Below are 20,779 nucleotides of genomic sequence, written 5' to 3'. Positions count from 1 at the left end.
AGTTAAGGTCTGAATGTACAGAATGATATTTGTTAAATAAATGTATACAACTATTAGAAGAGAAGGAAGAAGCCTGATATACATATAGGTAATAAATTTCTGGTCTTTCAATCTCCGTAACTATTTTTAGCTGCCTTGCTTATCTTTATGTTATATAGATGAGCTACACTGAAGACTTATATTGTAAACTTATGCTGTTAAGTTATTTTCACTGAACAATAAGTGGCTCAACACTCAGAACATTTTCTATCGTCTGATATAATTTTATATCATTTAGTTAAATCTCTGAATCTCTTTCAATAAATAGGTAAAAACAGATCTTGATTTGTACCTAAATATTCTTTAATTTATCTGGATCAATATATTGACTTAATAAAAGTAACACTACTAAAATTTTAAGGAGATAATATTTGCCAAATGCTAAGAACTCTACATATATCCTTTCTGTAGTCCTCATAAAAATCCCTTGACATAGGTGTGGCAGAGAAGGACAGCTGCCAACAAAAATTCAGGCTCACCTTTAATAGTGTGAAATTTTAGCTAAGAATAAGCTGTCTTGCCAGGAACTGCATTTCCCTGTATCCATAAAATTTTGGTGAAGCCTTGTGACTGGATTTTACCAATAAATGTGGGCAAGAGTGCTATCATTTCTGGGTCAAGTGATAAGGAAACACAGGAGGACTTCTATGCTGTCTTTCTTCGATCACCAGCCAGCTAAATGTTGAGGCTCCAAAGGTAAATTCCAAGGAGATTCTAAGGAATGGTGTAGCAACTGATTAGAGACATTCTGGATCCCTGAGTTACTGCATGGAAAAGAGCTACCCAGGACAGCAATCTGGAACATGTCCAACTGCAACATGAATAAGAAATATACATTAATTTTCTTAAGCCACTGAGACTTTTGAGCAAAATCTGGCATGCCCTCACTAACATACTACTAGAAAATATTAACATTATCATTGGTATATATTGGAAATTAGGTTTGGGAAAATTAAGTAACTTTCCTAAGATATTAAGTGTCAGAACTGGGATTAGATCATGGAGTGTATTACTTCAGAATCATCATCACCCTCTTACACAAATTTGTGAAGATTTGGTGCAATTGTTTTTATAGGCTAGAAAGAAATTATAAACTCCTACATTTCAAGGTGTGCAGTCTATGTTTGCAAAGCCCCATAACCAGGTATTATGGTAATATGAATTACTGATAAGTAACATGCATTTCACTGTAAAAGTATCATTTGCTTTGAGAAGTTCAATGAGGGGATTTGTTATTTTGTTCCAAGTTCGATGGATAATTTCTCCTAATTTTCCTGGTTGATGATATAATATGACCTAGGGGAAAGTATAAGAGCTGAGTAGTCAGAAATACCTGGACCAAAACATGACCTGTTATGACCTTGAGCAAGACATACAGCCTTTTGGAGCTATGGGTCTTCCTCTGCTAAAGACAGATAGAATTACCAGCTTTTTAGGATGATGATAATACATACTAATGATAAAAATCTTAATGAATTATTCAGTATATAATAGATCATAATTTAATTCAATCGAGAACTATGTATTTAATGCTTACTATTCATCAGATATTCTTTTAGCCACCAAGGATACAATAATTAACAAAACACACAAAATTCTTGCCTCTTTCCATGCAACATATTCCATTTAGTTAAAAAAATTTTTTTTATATTTATTTATTTTTTATAGAGAGAGACAGAGCACAAGTGGGGGAGGGGCAGAGACAGAAGGAGACACAATCTGAAGCAGGCTCCAGGCTCCTAGCTGTCAGCACAGAGCCCGACGCAGGGCTCAAACTCATAAACCGCGAGATCATGACCTGAGCCAGTCGGACACTTAACCGACTGAGCCACCCAGGTGCCCCAACAACATATTCCATTTAATTTTATTTTTTCCTAGCAGCCCATAATAGAAGAAATCACCATTTAGAAACTTCTAATTCTCCAAGATGGAGTAGCAAAGATGCACTTTACATTCCTACCTAAAATAACAACAAACAGGCAAAATATATTATACAATATTTTGGAAGACACTGGGAACCAGGCAATAATACATAGTGATCTCTGAGAATGAATGAGGTGAGCCCTACAATTGCCCTAGTTTGCTACCTTAAGAGAAGTTTCAGGTGGCCATGTTGAGAATGGAATCTCAGGTGAGTTTGTGAGTTTGGGAGACTGACAAAGCTAGAGTTTGCTGGATGGAGCATCAGAGAAAAGAGAATTTCACAGAGAAACACTCAGATCTGCAGAACATCCACCTTGATCACTGGTCAGAGTTCTGATTATCATATGTGTGTGAGAAATGACCCAACATTGGCGAAAGAAGCGTTACCAAAGATTAGAGGAGATGGTACTCAGAATTTACACAGAACCAGGTGTAGTGACTATCCTCTCAATTATGGGAGTGGGACACCCATAGCTCATGGGATATTAGGAGATTGGCTAGAGTATGCAGAAAGGTCTTGACTCAAGAGTAAAAAGTAATTACCATAGGCAAAATGCTGTCTTCATTCTAGCCAACAAATATTAAAAGCAAAACCCAAAAGGAATAAACTGATTCTAAGCAACTTACCTGAATTCTAGAACAAAGCTCAAGAACATTTAGAATAAGGAAATAACTCCAGGCACACAATATTATAAGATTCACTACAATTTATTGTCCAATCAGACTACTAGGTTCTATACAAGGAACCAGAAATAGAACCAATAATGAGAATAAAAATTATTCCATCAAAACCAAACCAGAACTGCCACAAAAGTTAGAAAAAAAGAAGAAAAAAACATTAAATACTTATTATAACTATTCTGTATGTTCAAAACATTAAACAACATGAAAGACATAAGGAAACCTAGATCAAGCTCCTAGAGATAAACACTACAATGTCTGAGATGTAAACAGCAGTAAACAGGGTTTACAGTAGATTATACATTGCATAAAAAAACAAATGAATTTGAAAATATAATAAGTAAAAGAGTACAAATTTTCAGCTATAAGATGAAGTCTGAGGATCTAATGTAAAATATGATAACTATGGTTGATAACACTGTATTGTATAATTGAAATTTGCTTTTATTTGAAACTAAAATAATATCATTTGTTAATTACACTTCAATTAAAAAATGGAAATTTTCGGGGCGCCTGGGTGGCACAGTCGGTTAAGCGTCCAACCTCAGCCAGGTCACGATCTCGCGGTCCGGGAGTTCGAGCCCGGCGTCAGGCTCTGGGCTGATGGCTCGGAGCCTGGAGCCTGTTTCCGATTCTGTGTCTCCCTCTCTCTCTGCCCCTCCCCTGTTCATGCTCTGTCTCTCTCTGTCCCAAAAATTAAAAAAAAATTAAAAAATAATAAAAATAAAAAAAAATGGAAATTTTCTAATAGAATAGAACTTGAATGTTCTCATGCACACACACACACAAATAAATATATGAGGAGATACATATATTAGTTATAGGGTGAATCCTTTTACAATGTATATCGATATCAAATCACCATGATGCATACTTTAAATATCTTACAATTTTATTTGTCAATTATAGTTCAATAAAACTGAAAATTTGAAAAATAATAGACAATTGGAGTAACTCTACATCTGTTAAAAACATTAACTTTGTGGTTAAAAGTCTTCTCACATAGAACTCTCCAGGTCCATATGGCTTCACTGGCAATTTTTTCAAACAGATAAAGAGGAAATCATAGAAATTCTAAGCAAACTCTTCAAGAAAAATGAAGAAAAGAGACTTCCCAATACATTCTATGAGGTCAGCATTATCCCAATACCACAGCCAGGCAAAGACATTACAGTGAAAGAAAACTACAGACCAATATCTCCAACAAACATAGAAAAAATCTAAACCAAACGGTAGCAACTCAAATTCAATGATACATTAAAATGACAACATACTATGATCAAGTACGGTTTATCTCAGGATTGCAGAGTGGTTTAACATTAGAAAATCAACCTCTGTAATTTACTAAATTGATCATCTAAAAAAGTGATAATCTCTACAGATGCTGAAAGACCATTTGATAAAACTCCAACATCCATTCCTAATGAAAACTTTCAGCAAACGGAGAAAAGGAAACTTCCTCAGCCTGATCAAATGCATTTTTGAAACACCTGCAGATAACCTAATGGTGAACGACTGAAAGCTTTCTCCCAGTATCAGAAATAAGAGATGGATATCTGCTCATCTCTTCTATTAAACATTATAGTGCAAGTTCTAGCCAATGCAATCAGGAAGAGAGAGAGAGAGAGAGAGAGAGAGAGAGAGAGAGAAAGGAAGAAGGAAGGAAGGTAAGAAGAAGGAAGGAAAAAAGGAAGGGAGATAGAGGGAGAGGGAGGAAGGGAGGAAGGAAGGAAGAGGGAGGAAAGAAAGAAAGAAAGAAAGAAAGAAAGAAAGAAAGAAAGAAAGAAAAGAAAGAAAAGAAAGGGAAGGAGAAAGAAAGAGAAGGAGGGAGAAAGAAAGGAGGAGAGAATGGAAGAAAAGGAGAGAAGAAGGCAGGAAGGGAGGAAGGAAGACAGAAAGAGAATGAGAGGGAGGAAGGGAAGGAAGAAGGAAGTTATCAAGACTGAAAATGAAGAAGTAAAATTGTCTCTATTTGAAGATGACATATCCATGTATAAATTCCAATTAAACATGCACAAAAACTTACTAGAGATAATAATTAAACTTCTTGTAATTGGATTTCTTTATACTGATGTTGAATAATAAGAAACTAAAATAAATTTATTAAAGACAATAAAATTATAATTTTCCCCAAGATGACTTATAGATTCAACACAATCTGAATCAAATCCATAGAAGGCTTTTTCCTCTTTCTTTCCTTCTTTCTTTCTTTCTTTCTTTCTTTCTTTCTTTCTTTCCTTCTGTTTGCTTTTTGTTTTTTGTTTTTGGTTTTTTTTCTGGTACAAAGCAACAAGCCGATTCTAAATACATAAGAAAATCCAAAGAATCTAGACTAGCTGAGGAAATTACAAAATCAAAAAAAAGTTGAAGAAATAATGCTACCATATTTCAAGACTTAGTATACAGCTATAATTTTCAATACAGTGTGGCATAAGTGTAAAAACAGAAAAACAGATTGAGAGAATTGAATAAGACCCCCTAATAAGTGAAAATCTGATTTTTAATAACAGTGCAGGCAAATCAACTGAGGACAGTCTTTTGACAAGTGGTACTAAAACAACTTGATTTACATAAAAAAGAAATTCTTTCAATCCTTATCTCACAGAGTTTACAAAAATTGCCTCAAAATGCATCAAATTTAATTTTCAAATTTAAATTTAAAATTAAAATCTACAATCATAAATCCAGAAGAGGAAAAAATTAATTTTTTTAATGTTTATTTATCATTTTTGAGAGAGAGAGACAGAGTGCGAGTGGGGGGAGGGCAGAGAGAGAGGGAGACACAGAATCTGAAACAGGCTCCAGTTTCTGAGCTGTGAGCACAGAACCCATCAGAGGGCTCAAACTCACAAGCCATGAGATCATGACCTGAGCTGAAGTCAGACCCTCAACTGAGACACCCAGGCGCCCCTAGAGGAGGAAAAAATTTTAATGATCTTAAGATTAGGTAAAAATGTTGTAGATATGACAACAAAAGCATAATCTACTAAAGAAAAAAATATCGTTAAGTCAGACTTCCTCAAATTTAAAATAAATGTCTGTACTTTGAAAGACACTGACAGAAAAAAATACTTACAAAGCATATATGAGGGTGTCAAGAACTTGTACCCAGTATATGTAAAGAACTCTCGAAACTCAATAGAAAGAAAACAAACAACCAGCTTAAAGAATGGGCAAGAGTTCAGAGCAGACACTTCTCCAAAGACATATAGGTTGGTATATAGACATATGTAAGACGCTCAATATCATTAGTCATTAGGAAAATGCAAATTCACATCTTAATGAAATACCATTATACTCCCAGCACAACTGGCTAACATTAAAATTCTAATCATACCAAGTGTTGGTAAGGAGGTAGAGCAACGAGAATTCTCAAAAGCTGCTACAGGGAATGTAAAGTGGTCCTACTTCCTTGGAAAACAGTTTAGCTGTTTCTTAAAAAGTTAAACATATATACCTATCATACCATCCATCCATCTCACTCCTAGGGATTTGCCCCAAAGAAAGAAAATACACAGGCATACAAATGCTTGTACAAAAATATTAATATCAGCATTATTCATAATAGTCCCAAACTGGAGCAACCCAAATATCCCACAAGAAGCAAATGGATAAATTGTTGTACATCTATATGGTGGAATACTACTCGGAATCAAAAACGAATGGCCTATAGATACACACAACAAGAAAATCTCAAAATAACTATGCGAAATGTGAGAAATGATACGAAAGGGTACACAGTGTATGGATAGACCTACAGGGTATTATGCTAATGGAAATAAGTCAGACAATAAAGGCAAATACCATATGATTTGACCCCTATGTGAAATCTAGAAGACGTACAAGTGAATAAACAAACAAAAAGCAGAATCAGACCTATAAATAGAGAGAGCAGTAGGATGGTTGCCAGAGGGGAGGGGGTAGGCAAAATGGGTGAGTGGGAATGGGAGACACAGTCTTCCAGTTATAAAATGAATAAGTCACAGGAATAAAAGGCACAGCATTAGGAATATAGATAGTTAAGGATAATTCAAAAGTACTGTATGGTCACAGATGGTAGCTACACTTGTGATGAGCACAGCATAATGTCTAAATCTGTCAAATCACTGTGTTGTACATCTGAAACTAATGCAACATAACATTCTGAGTCAGTTACACTCAAATTTTAAAAATACAAAGTAAAATTAAAGCAAAATAAACTAATATAGAAAACAGGCCCATGGTTGCCTGGGGAAGTGTGGTAGGAAAGGCCAGGAGTAAGGGATTACTAGGAGAAATAGAAAACCTTTTGAGGATGATAGATGTATAAGTTCACTATTTTGATTGGAATTATTTATATGGAATTATATAGTTTATATATTTGGTAATATATATGAAAACTTATTAAACATTTTAAAGATGTGCAGTTTAAACATTTTAAATATGTGCAGTTTCTTTTATATCTATTTACCTTAATTGAGAAACGTAAAAATATAAAAGAAAAAATAATTATCACTTGGGATATTTCCTGATTCAAGACATGTAATGAATTCATCAAACTCTCTGCTTCCCATCATTCTTTCAACCATTTGCATGAGAGCTGAAGATCCCGTTGGCATGGAACTATTAGTGTCTCTCCACTTACTAGTGTTAGAAATTTATTTAGTTTTAAGTTTATTTATTTATTTTGAGAGACACAGAGAGCACAAGTGAGGGAGGGGCAGAGGGAGGGAGAGAGAGAATCCCAAGCAGGCTCAGCACTGCCATTGCAGAGCCCGATGAGGGGCTTGAACTCATGAACCAGGAGATCATGACCTGAGCCAAAACCAAGAGTCAGACACTTAACCAACTGAGCCCCCCAGGCACGCCTAAAAAATAATTTTTTATTATGTGGACATAAACATATTATATGCTAAATGCTTCTGCTAATATTGTCTTCAAATTGACATTAAAAGCATTACTGCTCCTTACTGATCAAGTTGGTCACTGGTCATCAGTAGTGACTTTTATTTGATGCATATTTACAAAATCATAAATGCACTGCATGCTCACACCTAATAAAAATTGTAATTGTACCCGAGTAAGGAATGCAAAATGAAAGTCCTGCCCACTTCCCACTTCTAAATACTTCTTTAAGATTAACAATGAGGGTGACAAAGATGATGAACTGCCATTTCCAGTTCTTACTGATGCCAGCATTCACTTATTTTCTTTTGTGAACAGAAAGTACTTGTATAGAAATTATGCAGTGATTTATGGTCCTGGGGAAGACTGCTGGCACGCTGATGAAGCCACCTCAGTGTCCTCGGAAATCAGTGTCTCAGAGCTTGGTGACTATTATCATAAGAAATTCAGCCTGCTTTTAAGCCACCTTGCCTTCCAGGGAGCAAACTATTATTAAAAAAAAAAAAAAGTTGTTCCTAAAAGGATTCATTTGCCCATTTGCAGGGGAAGGAAGAAGGGAGGAAAGAGGGAGGGAGAGAGGAAGGAAGGAAGGAAGGAAGGAAAGGAAAGGAAGAAGGAAGGAAGAAAGGAAGGGCTAGTTTCATGTACTAGAGAAATCCTCCCTTATTTACTTTTTTTAAAGTTTATTTATTTATTTTGAGAGAGAGTAAGAGAGAGCAGGGGAGGGGCAGAGAGAATCTCAGCACAGAGCCTGTCACAGATCTCAATCTCACGGACTGTAAGATCATGACCTAAGCCAGACTAAGAGTCAGACACTCAACCCACCGAGTCCACCCAGGCACCTCTCCCTTATATATTTTTATTATTTTTTAAATTTTATTTATTTTTTAATATAATTTATTGTCAACTTGGTTTCCATACAACATCCAGTGCTCATCCCAACAAGTGCCCTCCTCCCTGCCCATCATTCACTTTCCCCTTTCCCCCATCTACCCTGTTTGTTTTCAGTCCTTAAGAGTCTCTTATGGTTTGCCTCCCTCCCTCTCTCTAACTTTTTTTTTCCCCTTCCCCTCCCCCATGGTCTTCTGTTAAGTTTCTCAAGCTCCACACATAAGTGAAAACATATGGTATCTGTCTTTCTCTGCATGGCTTATTTCCCTTATATACTTTTAATCTTTGCCTTCATTCCAGCCATGTGTGCTGATGGTTTGGTATTGAATGGGAAGCTTTTTCTCTGGGGGAAATGACCACAAAGAGATACTTAGAGATGGTAGCAGGGAACCAAGGGCGACTACCCTTAGCCTTCCACAAAGAGCGCTAACCTCTCTCCGTTCCCTTTTGCAACTTAATGGCTATGGTGGACTCTCATTCACAGGTACACGAGAGAGAGATGTCCATACAGGGAAAAGACTCTCTTAAGCATAGGTATACAGGGTCTCTCTTACTCCTAGCCTAGGCAGGTTATAGAAACAAATATGCAAATAAAGAAAGGACAGCTTTATAGAAACCATCTAGATTTTCTTCATATCCAAAGACCTATTATCCTAAGGTAGATGGAGACATAATTTCCAGTATTCTCAGAAAATACCTCAATGGCCTTCAATAGATTCAGAATACCAATATTTACTAGTTCCCATTATATACTCAACATGATTGGGAACTTTATATTTGTCAACATTATATCTCAAGGCCACATTAACCTGGAAAAAACAAAGTAGGGTCAAGACAAGAATCATGAAACAGCATATCTGCCTTTGTCCTCACTGCCCCCATGGCTATACCACCTCTTTAAACATGACTTGCAAGTATTTCTGGGAGTTCTCTGATAATATCTCACATGTGCTCTCAGTAAGATCTTCTCAGGTACCAGGAAACACCTGACAGTTTCTTTCTATTTGGTCATTCCCTTTCTGATCTATGACTGTTATCAGAGCTGCTGATAGTCATAAAAACACAGCAAAACCACTTCTATTCTGCCAATAGCACCAGGGATGTTGTGCACACAAGTAAATTTATTAAAAAAAACTCTTCTTTATAAAGAATTGATGTAAGTATGTAAGTCAATCTATAGCTGTAGATTTGAACCCTATGGCCCCCAAATCAGGAATTGAAGCTACATTAAAGCACTTCAATGATGTTATCAAACTCCACACCAGTAGGGGTTTTTTTTGTTGTTTTTTGTTTTTGTTTTTGTTTTTGTTTTTGTTTTTGTTTTGCAAAATAGATATTCAAAGGAAGTTTTCATGGAATAAATAAGGGCCCATTGCTACTAAATTTGGTCACAGTCTTGGGAAGTTTTTTGTTGATTCTGTTTACTTTTTGTGGCTGTTATGTTTTATATTTGCTTTTCAGGGTAGTCCTTTCCCCATAGGCTTCTGATATATGAACCTGGTCCTAAATTAAAAGACCCCTGAATGACTGACCCCATGTGCTCCTCAAACACTCTCTTAGCCTCTGGCCCTGATTTTTTGTATTCAAGGGTCTTTTGTGCGTTTCTATGTTTCTTACTTTGCTATATTCCAGAAAAACCATTGTTCTCGTAAACAATTAGACCCCTGTTAGACCTATTCTATAATGCCTGCAAACAGTCCCCCTACATATCAATGAGGAACACCCTTACTTTGTTATCCTATTTCTAAAGACAGAAAAATGGAAATTCTTTTTATTTAGAGTCTAAGTGACTAGGAGTTCAAATAAACAGGATGTTTGTAGGAAAAAAGGGACTCTTGAGATTAAAGTACCTCTAAGGAGATATCAAATTACACTTACTAAAGCTTTACCACTGAGGTTTATTTTGGATATTGCCATGATGCCCCAGCCAGATAATTGGCTCCCCATTCACGGAGTTCTGTGTTCTGTGTTGAGCAATACTTAAAATCATAGGTGAAACATGGGAGATGTTTCTTTAGTGCTAATTTTATAAAACTATTTTTTACAGGATGGAGGGGAGTATGTTTTTTATATCAATATAGCCATAACTATGGAGTAGAATGCATAATTTGCTTGGGTTTCTAATAGACATCTTTGAAAAAAATTTTGCCCTGTGGCCAGTCACTAGTGGAAGCCCCCAAATCTCTTTGGAAAATTTAAACATGAAAAAGTGATATTTGAGACTGTCAATAAACCTAAAATAATTTTACCCCAATAGGAAATTTCCAGATTTTCCTTTTAAATCATTAATCCCTGGGATTTGAGTCAGAAAGCAGGCAAGGAAAAAATCATTGTTTTAAAGAATACAGGCCACAAAAAGCAATATTGTAATAAATGCCATTTGAAAGTCTAGCAAAACTTGAATTTAACTGCATTATGATTACTTGGTAAGTATTGCAGGAAGGTGTGTTTTAAGTGAATTTCTGAGATTTTATGTGACATGTGGAAAATAAAACACCAAAAAATAATTTTAAGATACCCTGATAATACTTACAATAACACATCTATTGCTTATACATCAGCTGAAACATATTTTGCTTAGATAAAAGGTAAATTTCCCTTGTTACAGATATGGAAGTCTGATTCATGTTCTAATTCTTTTTTAATTCCCTGTGTCAGATGTTTCTTAACTCTCAACCAGCTGTATTTAATCAGAGTAGATTTAATTAAAAATTTTTTTAATGTTTATATTTGAGATAGTGAGAGAGGGGGCCACAAAGTGCAAGCAGGGGAGGGGCAGAGAGAGAGGAGATGTAGAATCTGAAGCAGGCTCCAGGATCTGAACTGTCAGCACAGAGACCGACTCAGGGCTTGAACCCACAAATGCTGAGATCATGACCTGAGCTGAAGTCGAACGCTTACCCGACTGAGCCACCTATAGCAAATTTAATTTTTAAGTAGGAAATGGGTTGTGACGTAGGAACCTTTATATGCCAACTATTTTGCTTTCCTTAGCTTTCTTTAACTTGTATTCTGAGAGTGGTAACATTTTTTCAATTCAGTTGACTTCAATAACTGAGGATTCAACTGGTTCAGGTTTATATTACAAATAAATCTACATAAATGCCTCCGTTTTTCCTATTGATTCTTTTTGCAAACTTCTAATTACGCTTTTAGACGGTTCAATGGCCAAATCCAACTGCATCCATGACAAAGTGAGTTTTATCTAAACCATTGGGGTAGAGGAGAAAATGAGTCCTATCCTGTAGGAAATTGTCAACAATAGTTTCCTAAAACAACTGTTAATAAGGTCCTAGACAAATGGTGAGCTATGTAGACTCAATAAAAGCAGATTCTGTAATTAAAACAGTGCCCTATGCTGAAAGAGGATTCCTTCTTTGTCAGAGACAGAACACTACATCTGTGCTGCTCTTGGATAGCTATACTCAAGCAGGAACCACCCTCTCAGTGGACACTTTCCAAACTATTACACGTCCTAAAATAATGGGCAGTAACCCGTTTCCATAGACTACATAAATGCAAGTGTTTTCAGAAGGACTGAGGAGATCAAACTTCACTCAGAATCACTTGGTCAGGAGAACCCAGGACTCAGAAAAATTGCAGTGTAGGGATTTAGAACATGAGTTTAGCATCAGAAAGCCTGGAATCCAGTCCTGGCCCTTCTTTCCATCTTGGGTCTTTTGACCAACTCACCAAGCAATTGCTTATTTGCAGAATAAAAATAGTCATTGTTAGCTCCATGTTTCTGGGGAACAGTAAATATGATGTGTGTGTAAGGGGTTTAGAGCACCTGGCTGTCAGTACATACTCAATTAATGGTGGCTCTCAGAAGTTTCTGAGACTCTGGGAGCTGCCTGGTGTTTCCATGAGTGCTGGCCTCAGTGCTTTTGGCACTTGGGAACTTGTGCTTTGCACACTCTGATCATTTAAGCACTATAACCGAGCATAGGTATCTCACTTTCCTAAGAGCCAACATCTAGGAAACACCTACTAGGTATCAGGCTTTATTCTGAATGTTTTCATCAAATTCACTCATTTAGTATTTACATAAACTGTATAAGGGAGAAAATAATAGATTATTCTACCAAGAATATAACACAGGTATAGGATTTCCTTGTATTGCAAAATTAGTGGGAAAGCTAGATGCTGCAAATGATGGGATGGGAATATAGATAATCTAACACACGAGCTCATGTTCTCCTGCCTCTCCTACTGAGATGTAATGTCTTTAAGGGAACAATAATTATGAATGTCTCTTTGATGCCCTCTAAGCACTCAACCTGGTGCCTTGATATGGCATGGATATTGATCTACAAGGAGTTCTTCATTTAGTTGAGGAGATTGAATATGCAAAGATAGCAAAACACAATACCATTTATAAAGCACCCACTCTGTTCCAGGTATTAAGTTCAGCACATTACGGATGTGATTTTAACCCTTAAACTGATTTGGCACCACATGTAACAGTCGCAAATTCCAGTTATAAACAGAGATGCTGCGGTAGTGAGTTTGAGTAACAGTGCAATTCATTCAAGGATATTCACTAGCTCTGAGAATTTCTGAGAGAGGTGCCATATCATTCTTGGATTATTCTTGGTCAAGTTCATATACCAATCACATCCCAGGATGGCTATAGGAGCAGCACTACAGCCTACGTGGCTAGCATGAACATTTAAATCCCAGTACTTCTCTCCTTGGGACCTGAATGACTCTATTACCACCCTTGTCAGGACATGGATTCTTAGTGGCATCTGCTTCCTCACATTCAATCGAAGTCTTGAGATTGTGTATCTGATTGATGGAGGGTTTGGTCAGATGACTGAGCCCTAACTACAAGGGAAGCTGGAAAAGTGAGTGTGTGCTTTAAATTTGGAGAGGAAGACCCCTAGCTGGGGAAATAGGAAAATATCCACTACTTCTCCATTTTACGGATGAGGAGACTGAGGCTCAGAGGTTAGATCATTTATTCCACATGATGAAAGCAGTAAGCATCAGGGTGAGCATAGAGGCACAGATCTGCCTGTCTCTGGATGTTGTTTTGAGGGTGCCTCCTACGCAAACAAAGGCAGTATATTTGAGAGGTCCAGAGAGGCAGCAGGATGGGATTTCAGAGAAAAAAGTTTCTCTTCTGGCTAGGGTGATTCCAAAACACCCCTGGGAAAAACATTATTTGGACAGCTCCCTAGAATCTTAATTAAAGACTGTAAGAAATCAATCACAGGAATGATTTAGTTTGTATTCTTCTATGAAGGAGGAAACTGAGGCTCAGAGAAAAAAAATATTGCTTTTTCTATGGTCATAACCTTTTAGTGAAAGTAGCTTAAAACCCAAGCCTGTGACAATAGGTCCAGTACTATCTGCAAAGAGCTTTTGACTTCAGCTAGGTGAGTTCACCTCTTAAATCACATCTCCAGCAGAATTATTGAACAGACTTTCTCTGACTTGATAAGGAAAGTGGAAGAGAAAGTCGTGTGCTGCAGTCTAAACAAAAAAAAAAAAAAGAAAGCTTTTATTTTGTGTGTGGCTTCTCATAAAATACTTCTTGCCCAGCTGTACCCAAGGAGGTAAAAGGCTCTTGCTTATGACAGAGAGCTTTTCTTGTCTCTGCACACCCCACTCCTTTCTTGCTAATGCCAAGTATAGAAGGCAAGGAAAGAAAAGGTCACCTGCCTTCCACCTAATGGGGTACTGATGTCCTTAAGTGCTCACATGGCCTGTCCGAGAAAATGTCAAATTGCACCCTTATAGCTCCTAGTTGGCAGTTAGTTGAATGGGTCTATTGTCCAGTCAATAGGTCCACTCAATCTTTGCCTCTCATTTTAACACTCACAGTCAACAAAACTTGGGAACAAAATAACAGTAAGTTTGACCTCTCAGTTTTCTGTACAAAAAGACTATATAGGTTTGTCTTCTCTGGCCTCAGGCCTGATAAAGTTTCTGAAAAGAAGTTTGGTATTTGAGGGGAAAAAAAAAACAAAAAAAACAAGGGCTTAGAGTTTAGACAGTCCTGTGGTTGAATCACAACTCTACCCCTGCTGGTGTTTGACCTTGAAAAAAGGACTTAAACTTTGTGTGACTCAGTTTGTTTCCCTGCAAAATGAAAACAAGGATAAAGTTTAGAGGCTTGAACATAATATGTTAGGTACTTGACATTCATTAAGAACTTGTTATACATGAGGAAGTACTGGTTTTGTCTTTACATCCTTTACCCAAAGCTGGTCTCATGTGATAAGCTCTCATAGGCTCTCTGGTACTTGATATTTGCATGATATTAAGTTCTACATATAAAGATGCATTCATTCACTCAATTCTTCTCCTGAAACCAATACTACATTATATGTTAGCTAATTTGAATTTCAATAAAATCTTGGAAGAAAAAAATGCATTCATAACATTAACCCATGTGATTTTCAAAAACTTTCTTAAGATATGATTTTGCTACCTCCTCTTTAGAGATGAGGGCACTTAATGTCCCATCACATTGACTAACCTTGAGACAAGTTTCTTCCTAAATATAGGCTCCTAATCTTAATTTTCTTAGTGTATTTACTATGGAAGGGTTGAGATTATAAATTCTTTCTCTGACCCTTGGCGATGTAAATCTCCTACGCCCAAAAACCTCTTTTTCAAGGACCTGATTATATTCCCCTTTGAACTGTAATCATCAATAAAGAAGGAGCACATGTTTCCAAGTCTTTGTGGAAGAGTAGGAGCCTAACTTTCATGAGTAACAATTAGCAAACCCAGATGACCTAATAACATTGACCAACCACTCCCTAATGTTCTCTAATACTTTACCACTTGCTCAACTCAATGTTTAAAATTCCCCCACCTTAAATGGTAAATCGTCGTTACAGCCACTGTAGAAAACAGCATGAAGGTTCCTCAAAAACTTATAATTAGAAACACCATGTGATCCAGTAATTCTACTACTGGGTGTTTACCCAAAGAAAACTGAAACCCTAATTTAAAAAGATATATGAGCCCCTATATTTATTGCAGTATTATTTACAATAGCCAAGATATAGAAGCAACCCAGGTGTCCATCGACAGGTGATTCAATATAATGGAATATAACCCAACCATAAAACAAGATGATGTCTTGCCATTTGTGACCACACTCACAGACCTAGGGAGTATTATGCTGAGTGACATAAGTCAGAGAAGACAAATACTATACAATTTCACTTGTACATGAAATCCAAAAGACAAAATGAACAAATGAACACACACAAAAAAGCAGAAACAGACCCATAAACACAGAGGACAAACTGATGGCTGCCAGAGGGCAAGGTGTGGGGGGATGGACAAAATGGGTGAAGGGGAGTGAGAGACACAGGTTTCCAGTTATGGAATGAAAAGTCACAATGAAAGGTACAGCATAGGGAATACAGTCAATGGTACTGTAATAGGGCTGCGTGGTGACAGTTGGTAGCTAGGCTGGTGGTGAGCACAGCGTAACATATAGACTTTGAATCATTATGTTGTACACATGAAACTAATGTAACATTGTATATCAACTTTATCTCAGTAAAAGAGAATTAAGTTTATATGAGACATATTGAGAGGAAAAAATATCAAAGTTTTATTATGTGTGCATGGAGGCCCAATATAGAAATTAAGACCTGAAAAAATAACCAAGGAAGCAGTTTTTAATACAGAAAAAAAATCATCTCACCATTTTTTTTTAATACAGAGGAGTTGGGTTCAATCTCTTTCCCTACTGCAATAGTCTTGATCCCCTATTGCAACAGTCTTGAATAAAGCCTTCTTTCTGTTTAACTTTCCACTGGAGCGCTGGCCCACAGTCGCCCAACCAGACAAGGCAAAGCTGAGATTTTAAGATCACAGGTGCTCCTCTCATATGGACTTGAGTGGGATTCAGGACCAAGACGGTAATCTGAATTCTTACCCTAAGAAGGACATTATCCTGCAAAAGTAATATAACTCAGATGGCCTTGATTTTGCTCTTTGAAAAGTGAGGAAGGTGGACAAGATTCCTGGCTTCATAGTTGGATCTGGCAGTTCCCCTTCAAGCCTCCATGAACAAGAGAAATGGGACCACAGGGAGCCTCGGTTAGGGTTCTGAGATCATCTACACTTAAATAAATAAAATAAATCGGGTGGGTTCTCTTCTGACCTCATTTGAAAGACAGGTAATGCTGCAGCTGAAAAAAAAATGTAAAATTAAAGTCTGATGTTTTTATGGGCACTTTCATTTTCTTGTATTTGAGTATGGTTGACACATTACGTTATGTGAATCTCAGGTGTACAACCTAGAGATTCAAAGTCTATATGTTACGCTGTGCTCACCACCAGCCTCGCTACCAGCTGTCACCACACAACGCTATTGTAGTACCATTGACTATATTCTCCACGTTGTACCTTTCATTCCCATGACTTAGTCATTCCATAACCGGAAGCCTGGATCTCTCACTCCCCTTCACCGAGTTTGTCCATCCCCCACACCTTGCCCTCTGGCAACCATCAGTTTGTCCTCTGTGTTTATGGGTCTCTTTCTGCTATTATTGTTCATTTTGTATTTCAGATTCCACATATAAGTGAAATTATACGGTATTTGTCTTTCTCTGACTTATTTCACTTGGCACAATACTCTCTAGGTCCATCCATGTTGTCACAAATGTCAAGGTACCCTCCTGTTTTATGGCTGAATAGTATTCCATTGTATTGAATCATCTGTCGATGGACACCTGTAGCCCCTGTGATTTATTTTTATTTTCCTTGCCTTGGGAGACACATCTGGAAATCTCTGGGCTCTTTTAGTTCTCACATTTGGAGGCTCTTTCCAGACCTCAAGCCCCCTGGTAACATAGCAAAGCAAATTCAGCACTTCTCTCTGTTCTCCAGGGTCTGCTCTCAAAGTTTCAGTTATTTCATATATCAATCCAATGCTGTTGCTGATAAAAAAAGTCATCTAGTAATTAGCTACCCCTCAGAGAATACATATTTACATTTTAGTCAGCTCTACTTTGGATATAATGTCCAAATCCATAACACAATCACTTCAGTAATGGGAATTCCAGATCCTTGTTCCAGGATGCCTGGTGCAATTGGCCTATTGATTCAAATTATTCAGTGCCTACTGTATACTGCATGTAGCCATTGTGGAGGGGCTTCAGTGTAGAGTGAAGTTAAAGTGCCCTTGACCTCGTGGACAATACAATCTAGTGGAAGATATTTGCCTTTCCTCAACACTCTCAGAATTCGAAATTTTAAACTGTAGGACTGCTGGTTAGGTGCTTTGGAGTTTAGGCAATCAGGAAGTCTTCAAGTATAAACTATGTGCATGACGTCTTATCAGACCATGCATTATGGGAACAGGTGATTTTGAGATTCCCAAGGGTAGGAAAGCTTATGTTCATATTTATATCTTTTCTCTCTGACCCTCCACCCTGCATGCACCTTGCACATATCAGGAGAGCTCTGACACAGCTATTAATGCCTGAATGAATATTTAAAAACAAATTCCTGCCATAAAATTATAACACATCTTAAAAAGCAAACTTTCAACAAAGTTTCCAATAATGTCCCCACATGTCACAAGCTATTATACTTCTCCAAATTAAATTCAGAAAGACCTATCTATTAGCATGCCCCAGGCAGCTTTATCAAAAACATCTTTTCACTATTAAAGCCTCAACCTACTTCAGCTACAAATCCCCATGGACTTAGCATAAGACACTATCATTTCCATCTTTGTTACAACAACTTTTAATTATCTGCCTTAGAAATAAGGTCCAGCCTCTTAATGAAAGTGGTTAGTCTGGGGGCTCCAAAGGGCACAAGACAGCTTCAAGGCTTAATTTTGATTATATATGCAATTATAAGTTAGAAGATGTGCTTGAAAGTCAACGCAAGTTCTATCACCTGTTTCTCTAGTTGAAAACCATAAATATTGATAGGAATGAAGACTTCATTGTCTTTCTTGTACCTCTTGTCCAGAGCACTGTTTTTCAAATCTGAGTATGGTGCTTCTAGGGGTCACCTGGTGTCACTTAATGCCAGTCCATTATTGTTACTGCAGTTCATATGAGGGAGGGTAGACTCATAGATGTAGGTTTATTTCCAGGAATAGTAATCATGCATCCTTAGTAGTTACTCAGGCAGAAATAAAAGAGTAGAGTATTCGGATCGGTAGATATGTAGGATGGAATGTTTTGGAAAAATGACAAATCACATGGGAAAAATTTAGTCATGAGTAAAATACCATATACTTCTCCAAATTAAATTCAGAAATTCAACTCCTATAAATGAGTGTGTGGCATTGTGTACATGTGGGTGTATACAGTGAAATAAATTAAAATGTTATTTCTAGCTTATGAGATTAGGCAGGGCTTTAATTTTCTTTGCATTTCTCTGAATTTTCTTAATTTCTTATAACTAATTTATGTGGCTTTTATAACAGGTGGGAAAGTAATGGTCTTTATAAATGCTTTTTTTGTCCTTGTGTCTTCTTCCAAATGACACCTCATTTGTTTTTTTCTTTCACTTATCCATCTCCTTAAAGTACAGTATACATTATCTCTCTCCACTTCTTTTAGCTCATTTATTCTTCAATCACATGCCAGTTCCTGGAGCCCCCACTAGGCATCATGCACCATACAAAGTACAGAATAGGTCGCTGAGGTTATAATGACAGTGGTGGCTGAGAAGACAGTTCAGGCAATAAATATTTTTTTCTATCAAGGGCTTATAACAGGCTGCTAAGAAACCAAGTACTTTTTCCATTGCATTTAATTACTCAAGACCCAAGTCAATAAAGAACATAAATACACTGAAATGCTTAAGATGACACCACTTTAAATAAATGCCTAAAAGCACAATTACCCAAACTCTCATAAATCTGACCTCTGCATCCTTCCAAAATCCATGAACAAATAGTTGAAATGCTCTTAAAGTAATTCCAGATTAATTGCATGAATCAGACTTTCAGTTCCAGAGTTTATAACTAGAATTCCAATAATAATTTTTCATTCTCATTGCCTACAAATAAAAAACAATGATTCACAATAATAACAAATAGCATAAATATTTGTATGCTTAGATTTCTCTTAGATTTCTACTGTAGATATATTAATATCTATTTTTGATGAAAAAGTAATAGACGTTAATTAGTGAAAACTTACAAACTAAATAAAAAGCCAATAAAACAAAAATATATAAAGAATAAATGAGCAGGAAAATGGAGGTAGCTGATCTTGACTATATTTGAAGTAATGCATAAGAGGAAAGGGGCGCCTGGGTGGCTTGGTTGGTTATACATCTGCCTCTTGACTTCTGTTCAGGTCATGATCTCACAGTTGGTGAGACTGAGCCCTGCATGGGGCTTGCACTGAGCATGGAGCCTGCTTAGGATTCTCTCCCTCCTTCTCCCTCTGCCCCTCCCCTGCTTGCTCTCTCTTTCTCTCTGTAAAAATTTAAAAAAATGGATAAGAGAAAAAATTAATGAGGGGTCATATGGAAGAGAGCACAAGAACAAAACAAACAAACAAACATATATATATATATATATATATATATATATAACATGATTAAAATTAACAACTTTGAGTGTACTTCATAGTCCCCATTTTTATAGATATATTCATTTTTTAAGTTTTTTATTTAATGTTTTGTATTTATTTTGAGAGAGAGAGAGAGAGCGCCAGCAGAGGTGGGGGTCAGAAAGAGAGGGGGAGAGAGAATCCCAAACAGTCTCCATGCTGTTAGTGCAGAACCTGATGTGGGGCTCGATCCCACCAACTGTGAGATCATGACCTGAGCCAAAATCAAGAGTTGGACACTTAAACGACTGAGCTACCCAGGTGTCTCTTTGACTGATGCATTCAAATGACAAATATTGTACTGCTTTTCTTGTTTAAATTCAATAAAGAGAGAAAAAGATAATGTTGGTCAGTTAAATGGCTTCTATTGTCCAAGTGCTCCCACCCACCCGAGTATATGTAGGCAAATATATAAAAGAATGATTATTTTACATCTTCACAGATAGCCCCTATCAATAAAAATGCAAATATCTCTCTATCTATCTACCTACCTACCTATTTATAGTATCTTTATGTAGTGAACATAATACTGACCATAAAGTGATTATGCAATAATACCTTAATCTCCTGATTATAAGAATATATTTAAGGACTTATACTGGGAGGAGTTATACTCACTCATTAAGAAACAACATCCTTGGTCATTTTAGTATATACAAGGCCTCAAACACAGAGGGTATAACTTGAAACAACACACATTACATTGAAATTACAATATATTCTTGTGGAGTAGAAGCACTTGGGATGGGCACTTAATCTACATGGGGGTGAGGAATATATTCCTGAAGGCAGTGACA

The sequence above is a fragment of the Prionailurus viverrinus genome, chromosome B1 (assembly GCF_022837055.1).
Source record: "Prionailurus viverrinus isolate Anna chromosome B1, UM_Priviv_1.0, whole genome shotgun sequence".
Lineage (NCBI taxonomy): Eukaryota > Metazoa > Chordata > Mammalia > Carnivora > Felidae > Prionailurus > Prionailurus viverrinus.
Note: the sequence above shows the minus strand (reverse complement) of the source record.